This window comes from Rhipicephalus microplus, chromosome X, assembly GCF_043290135.1.
Source record: "Rhipicephalus microplus isolate Deutch F79 chromosome X, USDA_Rmic, whole genome shotgun sequence".
Lineage (NCBI taxonomy): Eukaryota > Metazoa > Arthropoda > Arachnida > Ixodida > Ixodidae > Rhipicephalus > Rhipicephalus microplus.
Window position 1 is genome coordinate 44,553,770 of NC_134710.1, and position 18,281 is coordinate 44,572,050.

General features: G+C 43.9%; 2 protein-coding genes across 2 annotated transcripts in view; both read left to right on the forward strand.

Moving 5' to 3' along the window:
- LOC142775075 (uncharacterized) overlaps positions 1-18,281 on the forward strand; it is a 600,362-nt gene that overhangs the window by 542,845 nt on the left and 39,236 nt on the right. The gene's annotated exons all lie outside the window — the stretch shown is intronic.
- The window catches only part of cpx (synaptic transmission protein complexin), a 406,174-nt gene continuing 394,263 nt past the window's right edge, over positions 6,371-18,281 (forward strand). Inside the window, exon 1 of the mRNA XM_037426904.2 lies at positions 6,371-6,476. The gene's annotated coding sequence lies outside the window, so the exon portion shown is untranslated. The remainder of the gene's footprint in view (positions 6,477-18,281) is intronic.

Sequence of the window (18,281 nt, forward strand, 5' to 3'; positions counted from 1 at the left end):
CTTCTCATGAGCCCGAGGGCACTGTCAGTCTTGCAACGAATGTGCTTGATGGCGGCTCTATTGGCTCCATTAGACTCGATAAGCATTCCGAGGAGTCTGATAGTGTCCACGCGCGAAACTGGGGAGCCGTCACCGGCGAATAACCTGATGTGGCTTTCTGTTGCTGGGTTTCAGGACCAGTAACGACCACCTACAAGCCTCTTTTTATAGAGTAAGTGCTAGGGCTTAGCGGGCGAGCGTCGTAGGCCGGTCGGGTTGAGATAGTACTCAGTCGCATCGATCACCTGTAGCAAAGCGTGCTCTCGATCTGACCATCACATCTGCTATGGCACCAGATGGTGACGTCATCGGCATATATTGTGTGGTTAATCTTCGGTAACTTGTTCAAAACCCGTGACATGTTGATCATGAAAATATTGAATAGAATCGGGGAGATCACCAACCCATGAAGTGTCCCCTTTGTCCCAAGGGTTATTTCGTCTGTAAAGAACCTGCGAATTTTGAGTCTTGCAGACCTCGAGGAAAGAAAGGAGCGCACGAAATTGTACGCCCGTTTTCCGACGTGAAACTCAGCGAAGCTCTTTAGAATAAAGCAACGCGATACGTTGTCAAAAGTTTTTTTTTTCAAGTCCAAGCCAAGAATCATTTTAGTGTTGGTAAACCCGGAGTCAATGACCTGGTGCTTGATCAGCCTCATGGCGTCCCGAGTCGAGAGCCCCGACCGAAAGCAAATCATATTCTACATGTATAGCATTCTTCATACTCGAGATGCTCAGTGAGGTTGTTGAGCATGACGTACTCAGCCACCTTTCTGACGCACGATGTCAGTGAAATTGGCCTGAAATTCTGAATGCTTGGCGCCTTACCCGGCTTGGGTATCAGTACTGTGCAGGCCGCTTTCTAGCTCTTAGGAATGAGACCATTGCGCGAGTTTTTGTTGCATGAAGCAAATCGTTGGACGACATACGTGACGGGATGACCAGTCTGACATCATTCGTCAAACGTTATTGTCCTTCCCTGCTAACTACGGTCCACCCCAATTTCACTAGTTGATCATGAGAGCACCCAGTCGTAAGCGATTAGATAGATAGATAGATAGATAGATAGATAGATAGATAGATAGATAGATAGATAGATAGATAGATAGATAGATAGATAGATAGATAGATAGATAGATAGATAGATACAACGCTGCACTTGCATCGAGATAAATGGCAGAAAGATTGAGCTTTTCAGCCAGATTGAAAGCATATGCACATGTTATTGCTCATTGCCCACAACGGCTATGGTAAGTGCAATACTCACGGATCGAAACAAGACAGTTTACGTCTAGGTACAACATACATACTTTACATTGTGCTCAATTTTGGTCATGTCAGATCAGTTTTGTCTGAAACGCCTCGATCCGAGCCATCATTATTTTTAGAGGCTAGATTCATCGCAGCAATACGTGTTTATCTCCAGGTAATTGCAAATGCAAGTAACTATATGCACTAAAACATTCATGTCGCGTCTAGATCCCTGAGTAGTGCACATAAAAGCAGAAAAATCCCTGTCTCACATCAAGTATTGGATATGTGCTGTTTCAAACAATATCGACGAAGAAGACGCAGAGATGGAAAGCGGTGAATGGGATAACGCCCACATCCAAGACATCGACATAAACAACAAGCTCCAGTCATAACCTTACCGACTTGTCTTATACACGCACGTGTTAGAAATGCCGACGTTATCTCTGCTTAAGCAGGCCTATCTCTTTATTAGTCAAGGCTACAGAAGGATTACTAATATGATCGCTTCTTTTTCTCAAAATATCGAAGGCTTCCACCACTCCACCTCTCAAGTGTAGGCATCTTTATGCGCAAACGGAAAAAATTATTGTGTGCAGTCATATTTATTGTTGTTTATTGCAACGTTAGTTAATTTCTCTGGTAAGTAATTATGAAGCCCAAGCAGCCTCGCATCAACACATCCACCTATCTGCCTTAAATTTAGTCTCACTCCCACTGGGCTCACTCCCGTTTTACATGGAATGAACTTTTTATGTATTATAAAGCTTACCCTTGAGACGTCCCCCGCTACACCACTGATGGCCAAAGAGAGGGAAGACCACTCAACCCCTTTTTATCCGGTTCCCTCTTGACTACGTGTCTCAATCACTTTCCACGTGCTGGGGCCGGGAAGTAAGAGACGTCACGATCTTTTCTTAATCATAGACGCATTTAATTCAATAGCAAGTGCAAATGGTGTAAACACATACTGTCCGTGAATGACATCTCTGTTACACAAAATTGTAACAAATCAGCAAATACTCGCGACACGCGAAACAGGATACATAAGCGAAGTAACGGTGACAATACAAGGGTGCCTCAATACAGAGTAAACACAGGACGACACAAATGATAAAGTTATCAATGAACAAAACCGCGCAATGTCCCAATATGCCGCATCCCTACCCACAAAGCTCGTTTAAGCAAGGGAGGTGAAGTTCGTCTCACAGAATGTCCATGTAGTCGGGGCCTCGGAGTTGGCTGCTCAAATCGGGGCCGAAGGTTGGTTCTTGGCGTCGAGGTCTGATCTGTCCAATTCGTCAGCGTCTTCATCGTCTTCGTCATCGTCGCCTACGTCGTGCCTCTCAGTGATTTCCATCTTAGCCCTCTTTCGTAACGCTCCACCCACTCGCCTCCTATCCCTAACTTTCATTCCTCATCGTACCATCCTTGCCTCTCTACCATCTCGAGCTCATCGCATCGTATATCTCTGACTTTCCTCGTATCGTCTCGTAGTTTTTTTTTTAAGACCCGACTTCGCCCCTCCGTGGCACCTAACCAATTGCCACTGTTGACACGACACATTTTTCTGTCAGTCGGAGTGTATCATCTTCGACGGCCACCCCCACGGCCCACACCAGTAGAAACCCCTCTCCCAAACAAAGCCGAGCAAGTAACAATGTACAAACTCAAGCCTCAGGGAGAGAGATAGGCGAGCCGTCCGAAGACACTTTAATTACGGGCGAACAATGGTCCCGACGCTTCCGACAAGGTGCGTCTTCTGTAATGGCCAACGTCCGGAGTTTGCAGTGTTGTGCCAAAATGTTTTCGGCCGAATCAATTGTCCCGGTTTCTGGTACTTGATGAGCCGATGTCCAGAACGAGTCTCGACGTCTCCATGCAGCTCGGTGTCTCCCGCGAAATTCTCCGTAGCCGCCGCTTCTTCGTCATTCAACGCCGCGGGTCGCCATCCGCGCAGAACGCAGTAATGAGCCCTGGAGCCACGGAGGCTGACGGAAAGTCAGACCAGACGTGGCACAGGCGCTGCGGCAGGGTCGCATTCCCCGAACCAAGAAAAGGTGCTCTGCTGCTCCCCCAAGCCACAACTCTGAAGGGTGCGCGCGGATTATTGCCACCGTACACTGTCACACAGTCTGTAGACTACAAGGCGCCGCCCGGTCCTCGTGTTTGCGCGTGAGGGGCCCGTGAGAAGTGTAGAAATAATCCTTCCAGGTACACCACTCCGAAATGCCCATTCGTTACACCGAAAGTTTTTTTTTCCTTTTTTTATGCGTGGGTTCAAGAAATGAGCGAAAACATCCTGAAAGGACCGGGGTTCAGTCCGCGTTTGCGGGGACGTCACACCCTCCTACCTATTTCTCCTGTTGAACCACAGCTTCTTTTGTGACCACGTTCTCATCTCCCAAGTCTATGGGCTTTCACACAGGTTTAAGCAGTTAAGTGCAAAACTCGGCGTCAGGGTCATTTTTTTTTTTTGCTCCAAATAAGTTGAGCGAATTGGGAACTGCGGTTCTAAGACAACTTGAAGGAATAGGTAGGAGGGTCAGCTGCAAAACAAAACATCACAAACAAGTTTTTCTCAGTAAAAGTGGAGCAGTACACCATATGCCTTTGTCATACAGCAAGCGCGCGTATGGAACAGACAGGCAACAGTGTGATTTTGAGACTGCTTGAGCAGCACAATGCATTACCGATTACCGAAGAAATTGACTCGCCTTGCAAAACACTGCTTTGAATGCAGCTGTACACCCTTGTTAGTTGATACGGGCATTATGTTCACATAGAAATGTGTCTGTAGAATAGATGTGTCGGAAGCCTTTCAGATCTCGAAAAAAAAAAAGAAGCTATTGCGTTAGTGAGCCCTCTGTAGCCCTATCTAATGAAGAGATAAGTTGGCTTAATCAGTAACAACGTTGGCATTTTTTACGCGTGCGTGTATGAGACAAAGTTTTTATGCATTTCTGTATTCACCAGTGTTGTTTTTGACGATGAGCAGATCAATAGGTTCTAAACGCATAACCAGACAAGGAATGAAAAACATGTGCACACATGACACACATGAACTGAGACACACAGCAGCTACACGCATGACGCAGAGGTGCCACACATATCGCCTGTGTGTTTTGCTGCTTTTTTGGTCCTTGTCTATTTGTGCCCTTGAAATTTTTTGACCATGTCATACCAACTTGCCCAAACCATCACAATAACCAGCACACGCATATGCTTGCCACATGGTCCTAAAAGTTGAATATATTTTCCCAATAAACTCAATTGCAAGTACGGAGTTGTATGTTTCTTTCTTCGCGTGTTCATGACTTTTGCCTAATAACTTATGTTTAGCACACACTGACATACGGACAAAGATAGGTAATGACACCAGCGCAACTCCTAATTAAACGCTTTATTCAGAAAAGTCAATTATATATATATATGGGAGTAATAATTCAATGGGCCAGTTAGTCTACGTGAAGGTATGGGATATGGCACAACGGGAGCGTTGTCAACAAGGATAAATATATTTATTTCCCAACAGTTCCGGGAGGGGTCCTCCCTTCATCAGGGGATGAGTTATAACGCGTTCGATGCTCGAACGCGTTATTCGAAGGTCGTAGGTTCGATTTCTGCTCACGGCTGGTTATTTTTTCATCAAGTTTTCTTTCTTCTTATTTACATTTCATACATTTCATTTGTTCTAATCACTTCCCCTGTACATTGCTTGACATTACTCTCTGTTGGATCTCATTAATATTGTGTCAAAACACGGAAAACGAGCCCTTAGGTATACACTTCTTTCCCTTATATATATATATATATATATATATATATATATATATATATATATATATATATATATATATATATATATATATATATTGCGCACCGTCGTAGTTTTCAAAGTCCGGGGCTACCGCATTATATCTGATAAGCTCATTATCCGCTTAAGCAGTGACATTTCTTTGTTCAAAATAGTACCTCACGGGTGGCCGAAAATAAGTTAAGCATTCATACCTACTAGCTCGTCTTGCAGCATCACTCCATGACTTTCGAGTTGTTCAAGCACCATACCTGAAAGAAAAATTGCGTGTTAAATAGGAAACGAGCTGCTTTAATAACTCCTGGCGTTAAGCGTGTGATGTGTTGTAGTGTCAAAAATAAAATGAATGTACGTGTTCGAATCTTCTGGAAACACGGAAGCACGAAAACTTCTGTTCCTGGTGACGACTAAATCAGAATAGACTGGCCCAGTGTTCCTGCCAGTATACAGTATTTGTAAACTGTGTACACTACGCTGTGTAGAACGTGCACAGTACTTCAACATGCTGAATTCTCTCGCCAAACAAAAGAAGGTAGAACCTGCCATCAAGTCACGTAAGGTCACCCGATCACACTTTTCGTCACGCATCTATTACGTCGCATGTCATGTTTGAGCCGGATATTAATCTCAAGTTCGTCTCTCAAGGTGCCCTGTCATCACACACACCAATTCTCGCCGCCCGAGGTGATGTCCTCTGAGCGAGCACTGCCGTTGCGTAAGCACGTCTCCGTCCGCCTGTCATTTTGCGAGCTCTCTCGACTGGACGCTAGAAACACACGACCGTGGACAAGCGACGGCGTTGTAGTTGGAGCCCGTGTTTGCCCAGCCCGCAAGCGAGCGCGCGTGACAGTGGCGCAAGCCCGTCGTCCCGGATAGAGTTGCCGCGCCACTTGCACGGCTTTCTAGAGTCTGAGTGGCGCACCCCCTTTGCTCATTATTTTCCTGCCGCCTCGCTCGCCTTCTGGATCGTCTCTCCTTCCCTCTTTGATGTCTCCCCCTTTTCTTCCCCTTCACCTTGTATTTCCGACGAGGGCGGGACTGCGCCCCGCGCAGCGCTTCGCTCCGCGCGCCGATCTGAGGCGGCGCACTTTACTGGACGGCCGCTAGGCGATGAAATGGCGCTGCGCTCTTAGGGAAGTGCCTGGGGAAGCAGGGAAGGTGAGAGGTGCGCCTTTGGGGAAAGTATGGAAAGCGCGAGGAGAAGAGTTGCTGCCGCGTGGTCCGTACTGCTCCGCCACCGGCAGAGGGGGCGTGCGTTTTTTTGGTATCGCCTCCGAGCGCTGGTTCCCAGTGCTATGCCTGCCGCGGTCCGGCCCGCTCGCTTGGTTCGGTCCCGCGCCGCAGCTCCGCCGTAGCCGATGCTGCCTCGGGTGAGTGCCTCCGGTCCACGCTGCGGACTCAGCGCGCTGGACTGTCTTGTCCCTACTTGCCACACAACTTGCACTTCTTCTTAGCCGCGTTTTGTCCTCGTCTGCATGTCTGCCATTTTCCGAAATGCACAAACTGCTGCCCATTGTTGACAAACTTAATTCTTTTGTTTCCTAAATGACATCAACACGTTTTGATTACGAGAGCGTCACTTACTGTGGATATAGATCTGCTGCGGCTCCCATCCTGTCTATCTAACGTACGAGGAAAACAAAGCGTGCGGAGGGAATCGGGCAATGCATGCCTTTGTGTGCACCACCAGTACCAACTTTCTATGTGCGCGCGACGTGCATTGCATGAGAAACAAAGCATTTACATCCAATGGTTGTTGTCCACACATAAGCCCAGTCGTGTACCTTGTTCCTTCATACTGCGTTTTTTTTCAGTTCTGCGAGTTCGGCCATGCGCTTTTTGTTCTCACCGCCGTGGCGGAGAACAGCTGGCGCCTGTCCTCTCGCGCATCCGATGCAAACGCGCCAACGCGCGCCCCTGTTCGTTTGTTTTTATCGTGTCGCGGACGCTGAACACTCGTCTCTCTCTGTTCTTTTCTTTTTCCTGCCGGGTACTTGACACGCCTTCTCTCCCTGTATAGTGGGCTGAGCACGGAATGCAATATTCAGGGCGTTGCTCGTTGTCAACAAAAACAAAAGCAGCAGTCCTTGATTTATTCTCAGTGTTCTTCGTATAAATAAGTCAAGGCAGTCGTTTGGATGCCTGAAAAATTCTGAGAACGACGATAGAAAAATAAAGTATGAACAGAGGCTTTGGAGTTTGTAAAAAAAAATCATTTTCTAAACGCGCAAAAAGCGTGATTTGTCGACAAGCGATACTGTCAGGCACTCTTCTCGTCTGCGTATGTCTAAGTACACGCGCATAATTTTTTGCTTCCCCAAAACTCAAACTGGATTCATCAGTGAGGCGGGCCATGTGTCAGGAGGCAAAATAAACATATCTACGTTTCTAGTCTTAAGCCTTTAACTCAGGCTTTGCAGTGCGGGCATCGCGCTATCGCTTTGCGCTGCTCTACTGGACACGAAAGATACCTTTTCGATTTCCACATGGTCTATTTCCGTAGCTGATATTCAGCGCTATCGCAACTGAGCTTTACATCGACATCATCGTGGAAAAAATTGAGTGAAGAGATAATAAAGTTTCGCTAAATCTACCTTTATATAGACATTGATTTCCTGGAGGCGCCATATTTACATCATACATCAGCATATTGTGTAAAGACTAACTTTACGCTGCTTTCTTTGCAGCGTTATGTATTTGGAGTATAACCACGTTCTCTCCGCATGCTGTTAAGGTCAACAATTTTCATTCGTTTAGGATTGGTGTCATTTCAATGGAAAATTATAGAAATATAAATAAGAAAATTAGCATTTCTATCAATATTCTGTGCGCCCGTTAAAATGACTGAAACACAATAGAAAAGCTGTTTCCGGCTGTCATCAATACCAAGAGGGGTACTGCCAGAATACATATTTTCCCCTACGGAACTCCCATCGAGGGCTGATTACCTATTTTACATGCATGTGGGACCTGACTGCACAACGCGGAAGCGACTACCAGTCACATCATTGCACCTGCATGTTTTCAATAATGCAGTCATGCGAAATATACAACGGCTGTTTCACTGAACTTTGGTTGAATCTGCAATACTACACTGAAATCAAAAGGATGAACATTGTGCCGGTATGCCGAGGTTGAAGGGGTTAGCGTTATATTGTTCTAGACCTCTAAGATATGACGTGATTATGTGTTCTTTTTAGGGTTTTAATTGCGCCAGTTATTCGCGAGCATTTCTTTTTGCTTTTTTGCTTTTGTTCGAAAGAAAAAAGTGCTCATAATTAGGATATGTGTATGTCAAAGTAAGTTTGTTGCTGCAAAAGAAAACGTCATAAACTAGCCCCCTACGAGCGTATCAGGGAGGCAAGTGGCTTTACAACTCCACCTCCAAGCGCAAATGAACTTATTTAGCAGTGTGCCCTCTCTGCTTACGGCTCTTATGTTGAAGCGCATTGCGAAATTTTATTCCTTACGAAAGAGATTCTGTTCAATCGATAACAGCCTCAGGGCATTCTAATGCCTTCATTGAAATGATTTGAGCAAGCTTTCTTGTTTTACCTTAACATTTCTTATACGTGAGCTGATTTCTGCTTATTCAATTAGCAGTAGCGCGTTCGATGTAGTAACTGATTTATCACTTTTCAGGTTAAAATGATGGCGCGTTAATTTAAAAGCTTTGCGGGTATTCTACACTTGCGACTGTAAAATAACCGTACAGCCGTTATTTTTTATTGCTACATTAGTAGAGTGCATTTATGCTGGTTTCGGCAGATTCGCGTTTAGCAAACGTAAACGAAAACTAGTTAATACAAGGAACCCGGTGCTCATTATTTAGAACTAACTGAGCAGTCTTTGGCGAGGATGAGTAATAACAGTTACGAAGAAAGTTTGAGACACGCTTTCAAAATGTTAGGGCCTTTTTTCGGGAGTAAGGGGCCGGCTTGGATATACATAATTTATATTACTCTCTCATTGACGCAAGGTATTTTGTTAGAAAGTCAAAGCATGCGGCTACCGAAGTCACCAGAGTGATTTGCGTCACTTGGAATGTTAATGTGAAGACACGAGAAGCACTCAAAGTTGTATCATTCGATGGCGGTTGATTCTCGCTGAAAATTTTAGGAGAGGATGGCGTGCACCTTTGTCCTTAGGAAAAGGTGCTGACAAAATTGATGCGGCTAAAAAGTGCGCTTGTAATTTCGTTCGCTTCCTCTGCACCGCGTCAATGTAGCTTTCTTCTGCTCTTTCCGTCGGAAGAGGAAATCATTATACGAAATTCGAGCAATTCATGTCACTAAAATATATGTCACGCCATGTCACTGAAATTCGAGCACTTCATGTGTCGAGCACTTTGTGTCATGCCCAATATTCGCACAGAACCGCATATGAAGCAAAATAATCCTATAGCGCGCTCTTATCGACTGAGAAGAGGAGACAAAACTTTGTTAACGTGATACGCGCTGTTGGGCAAAAAAGCGCTTGTCATTGGAGAGAACCCCATTAAGCTTTTACAAGGTTTGTGAGAATACCTTATGATGTTATGTACCTTGCAATATTTATGATAATTTTTTAGAGCGAAGCAATGCATATTCGGGACTTCAACATCAATCTTGACGACAGAAGCGAACGGCTGAAACTCATGTAAGGCTAGTATGCGCTCTGCAAGCATGTCCACACCCTTCGCTGCCACAGAAGCCTCACTGACGCTTGCTAATATGTTTGCGGCAAGATTGATTCACTAATTTACAATGCGAGTTATGCACTCATTTGGCTTCTAAAGATGAGTATAAAAGAGCGTGGAATGATGCGCATTGGCCCATATAGCGAATGTCTCGTTTTTCAGTGCAATCAGCTGGCCCAGAATTCTGTTGAATTTTGTGTAGCATGCGTTCAATCATAATGCTTGTATGCCGTAAAAACTAAACACGTGGTATGAATTTTCTTTGTCTCAAACTCTTGGTGAAATCTTGTTTAGTAGTCAGCTTTGAAATGCGCCTCTATAAATTCAGGAGGCGGCGAATTGCTAGAAGCCGTGTACTCTGCTATATCAGTGTATGTCAAAGAACATCAGATGGTTAAAGTTTTCGGAGCTTCTCACTGCGGTGTTTCTCAGAATCATAGCTTGGCTTTGAAACATTCAACCCCAGATGATATTATTATACTATTAGAAATTCAGAAGTGACGCGGTACCGAATGTCTTTGCATGCAGAAGAGAATGACATATAATAGCAATGCGTCGGCTTTGAAGGTACCCGAAAGCAGTTAGGATTAGGGCCAACACTCTAGTCCGAACATACTGTGCTCTACATGTTTTATTGCGCCTGCAATTATGTAGGGTGGAGGTCAAAAAACCTGTGCAGGTATACGCATTAGACCTGCAAGATTTTCCTCTCGGTATTGTTTTGCAAAGTTTTAAACTAAAAAGACATCTGCTCTCGGTGTAGTAGGTTATGTGAGTACTTCCTTCACGTTGCGGTGGGGTTACACATTGTATAGCAAGTTGCACTGACACGCTCAATCGTCTGCATGAATATGCACGATGATGAAAAGGAAGCTGGAGAAGAAATTTATATCATGCTGCATTTAAGAGACAGATGTATTGCTTTAATTTACTGCGATAAAGATCAGAAATCCCAAACTAGGCCGAAACTTTTCTTTGACAAGCAATGTAACGCGCGCTTTGCTCCAGTAAAACTGACGCGTGTGTTATAACGTGAGTACCGACGTTGGGCCATATCACAAGCTACCTAGCTTTTAGGGACCCATGTAGTCGACGTGCCTGGTAACCCCACGATGCGCGCGAAACTACGCAAAGTGCACAACGAATACGTCAATACACTCTTCGGACGCTTCGCTCGATGCGAACCAAATGCGACTTATGCTGCTACTCGCTCATTGCTTCGCACGAGACCGACTCCCACTTTGCATGGTATCCGCCACAATCTTCCGTCGTTTCATGGAAGCAAGTGGAACCTGTTTTTGACAAATTTGTTCTCACTCTGAAAGGGGGAGCACAGTTTATCTTTTGTGACACCTGCCGAATGCAGGCTCCTCGTGGTACTGAAATCGCAATTACTGGTGTTACTATTTCACGAATTCTTACACGTCGATCACGCAGTAAGAGCGCTCTGGCAGTTCAAGAATATTTTCCTAACTTCCGGTAAACCAACTGTAGCATTTATTTACCCTAACTCATTTCACAGCAAAGTTAGACAACTGTCACTATTATTTGAACGTTCCTCAGCGTATGCTGAGTCAACTTCTCCGCATGAACGCTTGTGCTGCATCAAAACTTTTTTTCACGCGAGGCAAAACGCGAGGCAAGTTCACGTATTCTTGCCCGAGATGCCCCCCCCCCCCCTACTCTGCTTGTCCCGGAAAAAATCTACCGTCACAATGGGCTTTTGCACTGTTTCGCTTTAATCCACCTCAAGATTGAAAGCCAAATACCAGAAACAAGGAGCTGTGAACCCATTACGAAAAACGAGCGATAGCAATGTGGTATATTGTCAGAGAGCTCCTTGATAGGCTAGTTGATGTGTTTCTCTTCAAAACGACTTATGCAGTGAAAATGGAGGCGCGGAAGTAGGCATAGCTGGTCAATTAATACTGCGAGTAAAGAAAGGTCAAACAAACGCATGTGTAATAAGCCCGGAAAAGAGATCATATTTGGCAGTTCACTGTAGCGGCACACAATTTCATCCTTGGTTGCAACTGCCTAATACATTACCGTGCTTCCAACTACCACGCTTCCATCACCGCTTCTGATGAGACAAAATTATGTACCCTACCTCTAATGCTCTAGTAACATGTTTTCAACTGGCATTATATAAAATAAAGTTATGAATGACTTTCCACAAAGCACACATAAAATAATAATTGTGAACTGCCTGAGAGTGACTGTCGTTTGAGTAGAAGTTCGCTACTGGAAATTGACTGCTGATGCAGTAAAACGCAAAATAGACTCGCAGGTTTAAAATTAAAAATGTTAGTGATTATTTTGACCATGCGGCATTATTTGATCCCTTCTGACTTTTTTAACACTGGCCTCTGCTGAACCCATAGATGCTAATCGTTGCATTATACGTGACCCGTATGTGTTCTAAGCTATTTTCGATGTACAGATAAACAATTTTCCAAGTTGCTCCCGTATTCTGGAGTAGTAAGCCAGCTGAAAGACCAGTTAAACATTTAAAGCATATTTTAAATGATGTTTCTTTCTCTCTCCACGCGTACAACCTTGCGCAAGACTCCTGCGATCTTGTGAAATTTATCTGTAATCACTACAACGTGGAAAGCTGAAACGACGATGGCATGGCACTGCACCAACATCACGGCGTGACGAATACGAAGGCGCTGCAGAAGCATCACTGGTGCTTTAGTTTGTCGTGTCTTTTAGCCTTTTGTAGTTCCGCGCCATAAAGTTTGTAATTTACTAACTAGCCTGAAGCAATGCCTTGCTCGGTGGTGCTATTACGACGTTCTGTACATAGATAGCGATGCCAGCTCCGGATGATTTTGAACCAACTGGACTCTAGATCATTCTCTGTGCAGAAGATTCTGGGACCTTGGGCGTCTGCCTCAACTGCGCTGAAATCGACTAAAGAACTCCTACATTACTTGAAGGCGACAAACCTGAGCGACCACCTGTAGACTGTGTTTGCTCCCCCGAGTGTGCTCGTGATTGTGTGTACCTTTCTTATCTCTCTACAACCTCTTTTCTTCCCTTCATCCCTTCCCCAGTGCAGGGTAGCAAATCGGATGTGTGTCTGGTTAACCTCCCTGCCTTTCCTTGCATCTTTATCTCTCTCTTTCTCTCTGGTCGATCGAAAAACTGTATTCGCGAGATGTGTGTTTATATTGTCTTCTGAATTGAAACCGTGACGCAGTTGAGGATTCTGGATTTGTGATTTGCGCACAAACTAAATGAACTCGTCCCCATTCGCTAAGCAAACTTCTCCGTTAAAAACATCGCACTGCGGCGGTGCGCTCTTTACAGTTTGCGATAAACGTTTATGCGCGGACTTGGCTGTAATGAAGGTATAGTGATGCAACTGCAGTAATTAAATTACTTTTTTGCAGTAGTAAGTACTGTAATAAATTTGCAGCATTTTTGTTACGAGGTTAAAAATAACAGTACTATATTAAAAATAACGCCCAAAATTGTCTTTTCAGGACAAGGGGAGCAGCCGGAGTCATGTACAGGCACCAATCTCTCCGTAAATACATTTATTAAAGAAACAAATAGAAGTATTACAGAAGCAGGTTGGGCTGGTTGGTGCGCATTACCTACAGACATAATTATTTAACGTGAAGAAGAAATCCAACAACGTGAGGACAACAGGACGTAGCGTTAACGCTGCATCCTGTCTGTTGTTTTCACATTGTCCGTTGTTCTTGCTCTAGTCAATTATGCCTCCAAATATTTAATTAGTTTTATTGGCTGATAATCTGGTACTTTAATTATTTACTTGTAGCAACTGGTTTCAAAAGAATTACTCATCTTTTTTCAAAGTACTTTTGACTAAGATATAACATACTCGCTTCCCTTATGGTATTGAGTTTCTCACAGTGGTACCGAGATGTTAATCTGGCGCCAAGGTTAATTTGAATTTTCTAGAGGGTTCTGTTTCGCAATGTAAGTCATAGTATATGTGTCTGAGAGTAAAGTGTTGGCTGACGTTGAGCGAGGCTTCACTTAAAAATCAGATACAGCTCTAAAAATAAAAGAACGAAGGAAGAAGCCAGTTCTTACATCAGCTGGCGGCCTTGTGCAGAGGGAAGATCTAAAAATATAAAATATAATAAAAAGCAGATGCTACAAAAACAGAAAAAAAAATGCAGAAAAGGAAGGGAAGTACAATACGGCACTGCTTAAAGTATGTCTCTAAGACTAGTTTACTGTGGGAAACGCAACAGTGATTTCAAAGCGTTTTGTGCCAATGACAGACTTGGTCTGTACCCCAGAACCTTTTGTTTCGACAAACAATGATTTTCAAATCTATTTAATTCATCGAAAAGTTGTTAATTTGAGCACTGAAGCAGGGGCACTCACGCAGAAGATAGGTGATCACTGTGTTGCAACAGCAGTTGTTACATGTAGAGTTGCCGGCCATTTCAAGCAGAAAAGAGGCATTCGTGAAGGCCACGCCAAGCCAGAGGCGACACGGAAGTGTCTCCTCAGCTTGAGATATCCCTGATATCCCTGACGGAAGACGGAGGTTGAAGATTTTGATCCAATCAAATCAAGTTTTTTCAAAAATAAAACGTTCGTAAACTGATCCAATTAGGCCGTTTTACAATTAAAATCAGTTTCACTCACCTTCAGGCTATAAGCACACAGTGAAAAGAAGAGACAGACGAGGAATTTTCGTAGAGTTAACACCGATCATGACGTCTGTCTTCTAACTTTATTGGCCTTTCACTAACTCTAGGTTTCATAGTACTACAGATAAAAACCAAATAATTTAAAGTTATATAAAACTTTTTTCCATGCAATGTCAAGAAAAAAAATAGTTCGTTTGGACTCTTTTATTGCAAAGTTGCGCAAAGATTGACCAAAGACATGTTGTAACTAGGTGCCCATTCGAAGTCTAAGGGCTTTTCCTATATGATGCCAATCCGAATACGGCATATCCCAGCATTCCTATGCATGCAACGCCTCACAGCACTAGTTTTCTTTCTAGGTAAAAGTAGGAAACTCTATGCCATGTGGCTTACAAAACAGGTCATTAAAAGTAAAAAAACAAGCATTAAGTCTTGGAGTAATAAGAAGTGGAAGCTCCAATTTCAGTCATTATGCGTTTTGAATAAAGTGTACGTGAGTTAAGGCATGAATAATGAACTATACTTCAAGTTATTTTGAAAGTGATTTCTATTACTTTTCAAAAGCAATAGTAATGTGAACCCAATACTTGAGGCCAGCTGTAGCTTGCAACGTAGTTTGCATTTCAAGATGCTCTATAAAATAAAATATAAACCTAAATATATTTTAGGAGTAATTTTGCCCACTATGTTTATGTTTGCGTACATAAAGTAATTGGAGATGCGCCCTAAATCCACTGCTGCCTCAAAAGCTGGTGGATAACTCGTACGCCGCACACGCTGCACTCTGCTCGCTACAGTCGGAGAGCAATTACTGAATGGCTCGGTCGGCCGGATCCATACTCCACATAGCCACAGTATCACCAATTCAGTCACCAATGGTGGTGGTGGGGAAGTTCGCCTTTAGTGCTATAGCTTTATAGGAGTAATTGAAGGCCCCTAATGTAATTTTTCCTACTATTTTTTTCTCTTCTTCACTTAACATCTCTTTCTATCAAGCAGCTTTTATCGCTTTACCACGTTTATCCCCGCACAGGGTAGCCAGCTAGTATGAGAACTGGCTTACCTCTCTGTTCTTCCTCTTTCTCCTCCTTTTTCGTTTGGTTTCGTCAGTTATCATCAAATACAGCTGGGGCATAAAAGGAAATGTTTGCAGGCTATTATTTTAGTGTCGCATGAAAGCCCGCATCATGCACCACCCTCGTTGGGTGATGCTAGTTGCACGGAGTGAGCCTTGCTTAAAAGTGGCGTCGTTTAAAGCAGAAGCTTCCTATAGGTGGGGTGAAAAAGTGGCTACGCTTGTCTGAAATAGCACATAAAGCGACGCTGCTGACCAGGTAAGGACAATAGTAACGCAAGTATCGCTAAGAGAAAAAATATGACGTCAAGTTCTGACTCCGAAGCAGATTGAAGCTGCGTTTGAAGCATTACACGCTTCGTCTGTAGTGCGTGGTGTAGAGCACTGCTGACATAAAAATTCTTGTTACTCACAACGGTTAAATTTAGGCTATATTTGTAAAACTGATGTGAATCGATAGTGGTTAGTGTTTCAGTATCATTACAATACTATAGATAAAGTAACTCAATGCCGATGCCAGTTAAGAGACACTGAGATTTAAATAGAATCGTCTTGTTCAGAACTATTGACGTGCAGAAGGTTTTTTGTTTGCTTGTTTTATTTGCCATTCGTTGGCATATCATATGACAAAAAGTATCATATGGCATCTTGGTGACACGGCGGCTTCGCGTGAAGGACTGCAAGGGGATAAAACAATCTTAGTTTCTTTTTTTCTCTACAGTCATACTTTCTCTAGGAAAATAAAAATCAGTTACCTTGTAGGAAGGGCGTGTTTGCCTAAGCGCACACACTCCAAATCGACTCGAATGCTTCTGGTATCGACCAGAACATATTATTGTGAGGTCTTCTGTGTTACGTAAATTTTGTCAAATAATCGCATGTATGTATATGCAAACGTAGGCTACAGTAGAGCCGATCATTTCCACACGAAATTAAAAACGTTTCAACTGTGCATGGCTGAGCCCATCTCGTAGCAATAGCGCGACATAAGTTTTTCCAGTAATCGCGATCCGTGCTCTCACAATTCAGGAGGACATGAAAAGTATTCTTATAATTCCTTCAATGTGTGACCGAGGAGCGATTGGTTGGCACGGCCAGCGATATTGTCTTTTTGCACTATCCATCTCTGTATCCGAGAGGCTTCCCAAACAGGGCGGTTCGAAGACAAGAGCTCTTCTTTTTCACCGTGCAGTGTTTAGCAGGGTGATAAGACAGCACCCCCACCTCTCCGTGCGTGTTTGCCGCGCTAGCAAGTCGTTCGGCTAATTAGGATTTTTTTCGTCTCTAATTTCCCTTGAATTTGCTTCTCTTTTTTGACCACTCTACGCCCCGCAAACCCCTCTCGCCTTCTATTGACGCTGTTTGAAAATGGGAGCGGTAGACGCGCTGTTGTTTGCTTTCCTTTAACGTCGGCCTTTTTCCGAATAGTTGCTTCTTTTTTTTTGTCTCTTCTCCCTTACCAGCTTCGCTCTTTTCATTTTTGTTTTCTATGGTTTCGATACCAGGAGGAAGAGATATGTTGCGGACTCGCTCCATTTATTAGACTCCTGATAGGGGATTAATCGGCTCGGCTTTGGTAATCTTCCGCAATCCGTATGCGTCCATGTTTCTCTTGCTGCTGTGCTGTCTTTACTGCTTTCAGCAGCACGAGAAAGGGAGCCTCAGTTTTATTCCTTTGTGTTTTGGTTCCCTATACACCTTTAATCTTCTTGCTTCTTTTTTTTTAGGTTTTGCAGTTGAAGCATACATAGCTTTTACATTCTTATCATTTTGCTTGCAACGAGCTCTTAGCTTAGAAGAACCTAACCATCTGTTAATATACAAGCATTTCCAGTTCGATCCTACAAAAGTTTTGTTTGCCTATGAAACAACATACGTATCAGTGGTTCCTGAAATGTACATAGGCACCCCCCTTGACCACATGAGGCCAAGGGAGACCACAAGAATGGATAGATTCCAACTTGTTCACCTTTAGATTTGACTGCAGTTTAGTGCAACCAGTATTAGTGATTCCCAGCATCATCTCGAGAAGATTTTTTTTTCGTGTTTTGGGGGTGAGGGATGAAACGGGACATCAAGAAACAAACTATATTTGAATAAGTTGGTTGCAACATTATTTATTTCATTGTTTTGAGCGTGCTTTTTATGTGAGCGTGTTTGAGTGCTCTTTGTGCGATAAATGACAAGCATTTGTTCACCTAGTAGTTATAAGTCCGATACGTTTGTAGGCACAGAACTATCATTAATTGATTTGTGGGGTTTAACGTCCCAAAACCACCATATGATTATGAGAGACGCCGTAGTGGAGGGCTCCGGAAATTTTGACCACCTGGGGTTCTTTAACGTGCACCCAAATCTGAGCACACGGGCCTACAATATTTCCACCTCCATCGGAAATGCAGCTGCCGCAGCCGGGAATCGAACCCGCGAACTATCATTGATCGCTTTTACAGCGAAAGCTGTTATGAGATCACAACTCGGGTCACGCGCAGTTGTCCGCCGCCACAGCCGGTATCCGTAACCACGTCGCGCGAAACCAGAAAAAAAAAAAAACCTTAGCACCTAAGACGCAGTGGGGCTCGAAACCCGGGTATGCTGGGTGCCAGCCTAGTATTCTACCACTGAGCTACGCCGGTGCTTGTGACTTGTTGGCAAACCTAGCACCAAGGACACATTGGGAGTCGAAACCCGGGTCTGCTGGGTGCTAGCCCTGTATTCTACTACTGAGCTACGCCGGTGCTTGTGACTTGTTGGCAAACTTGCCTTAGGCAGGCAT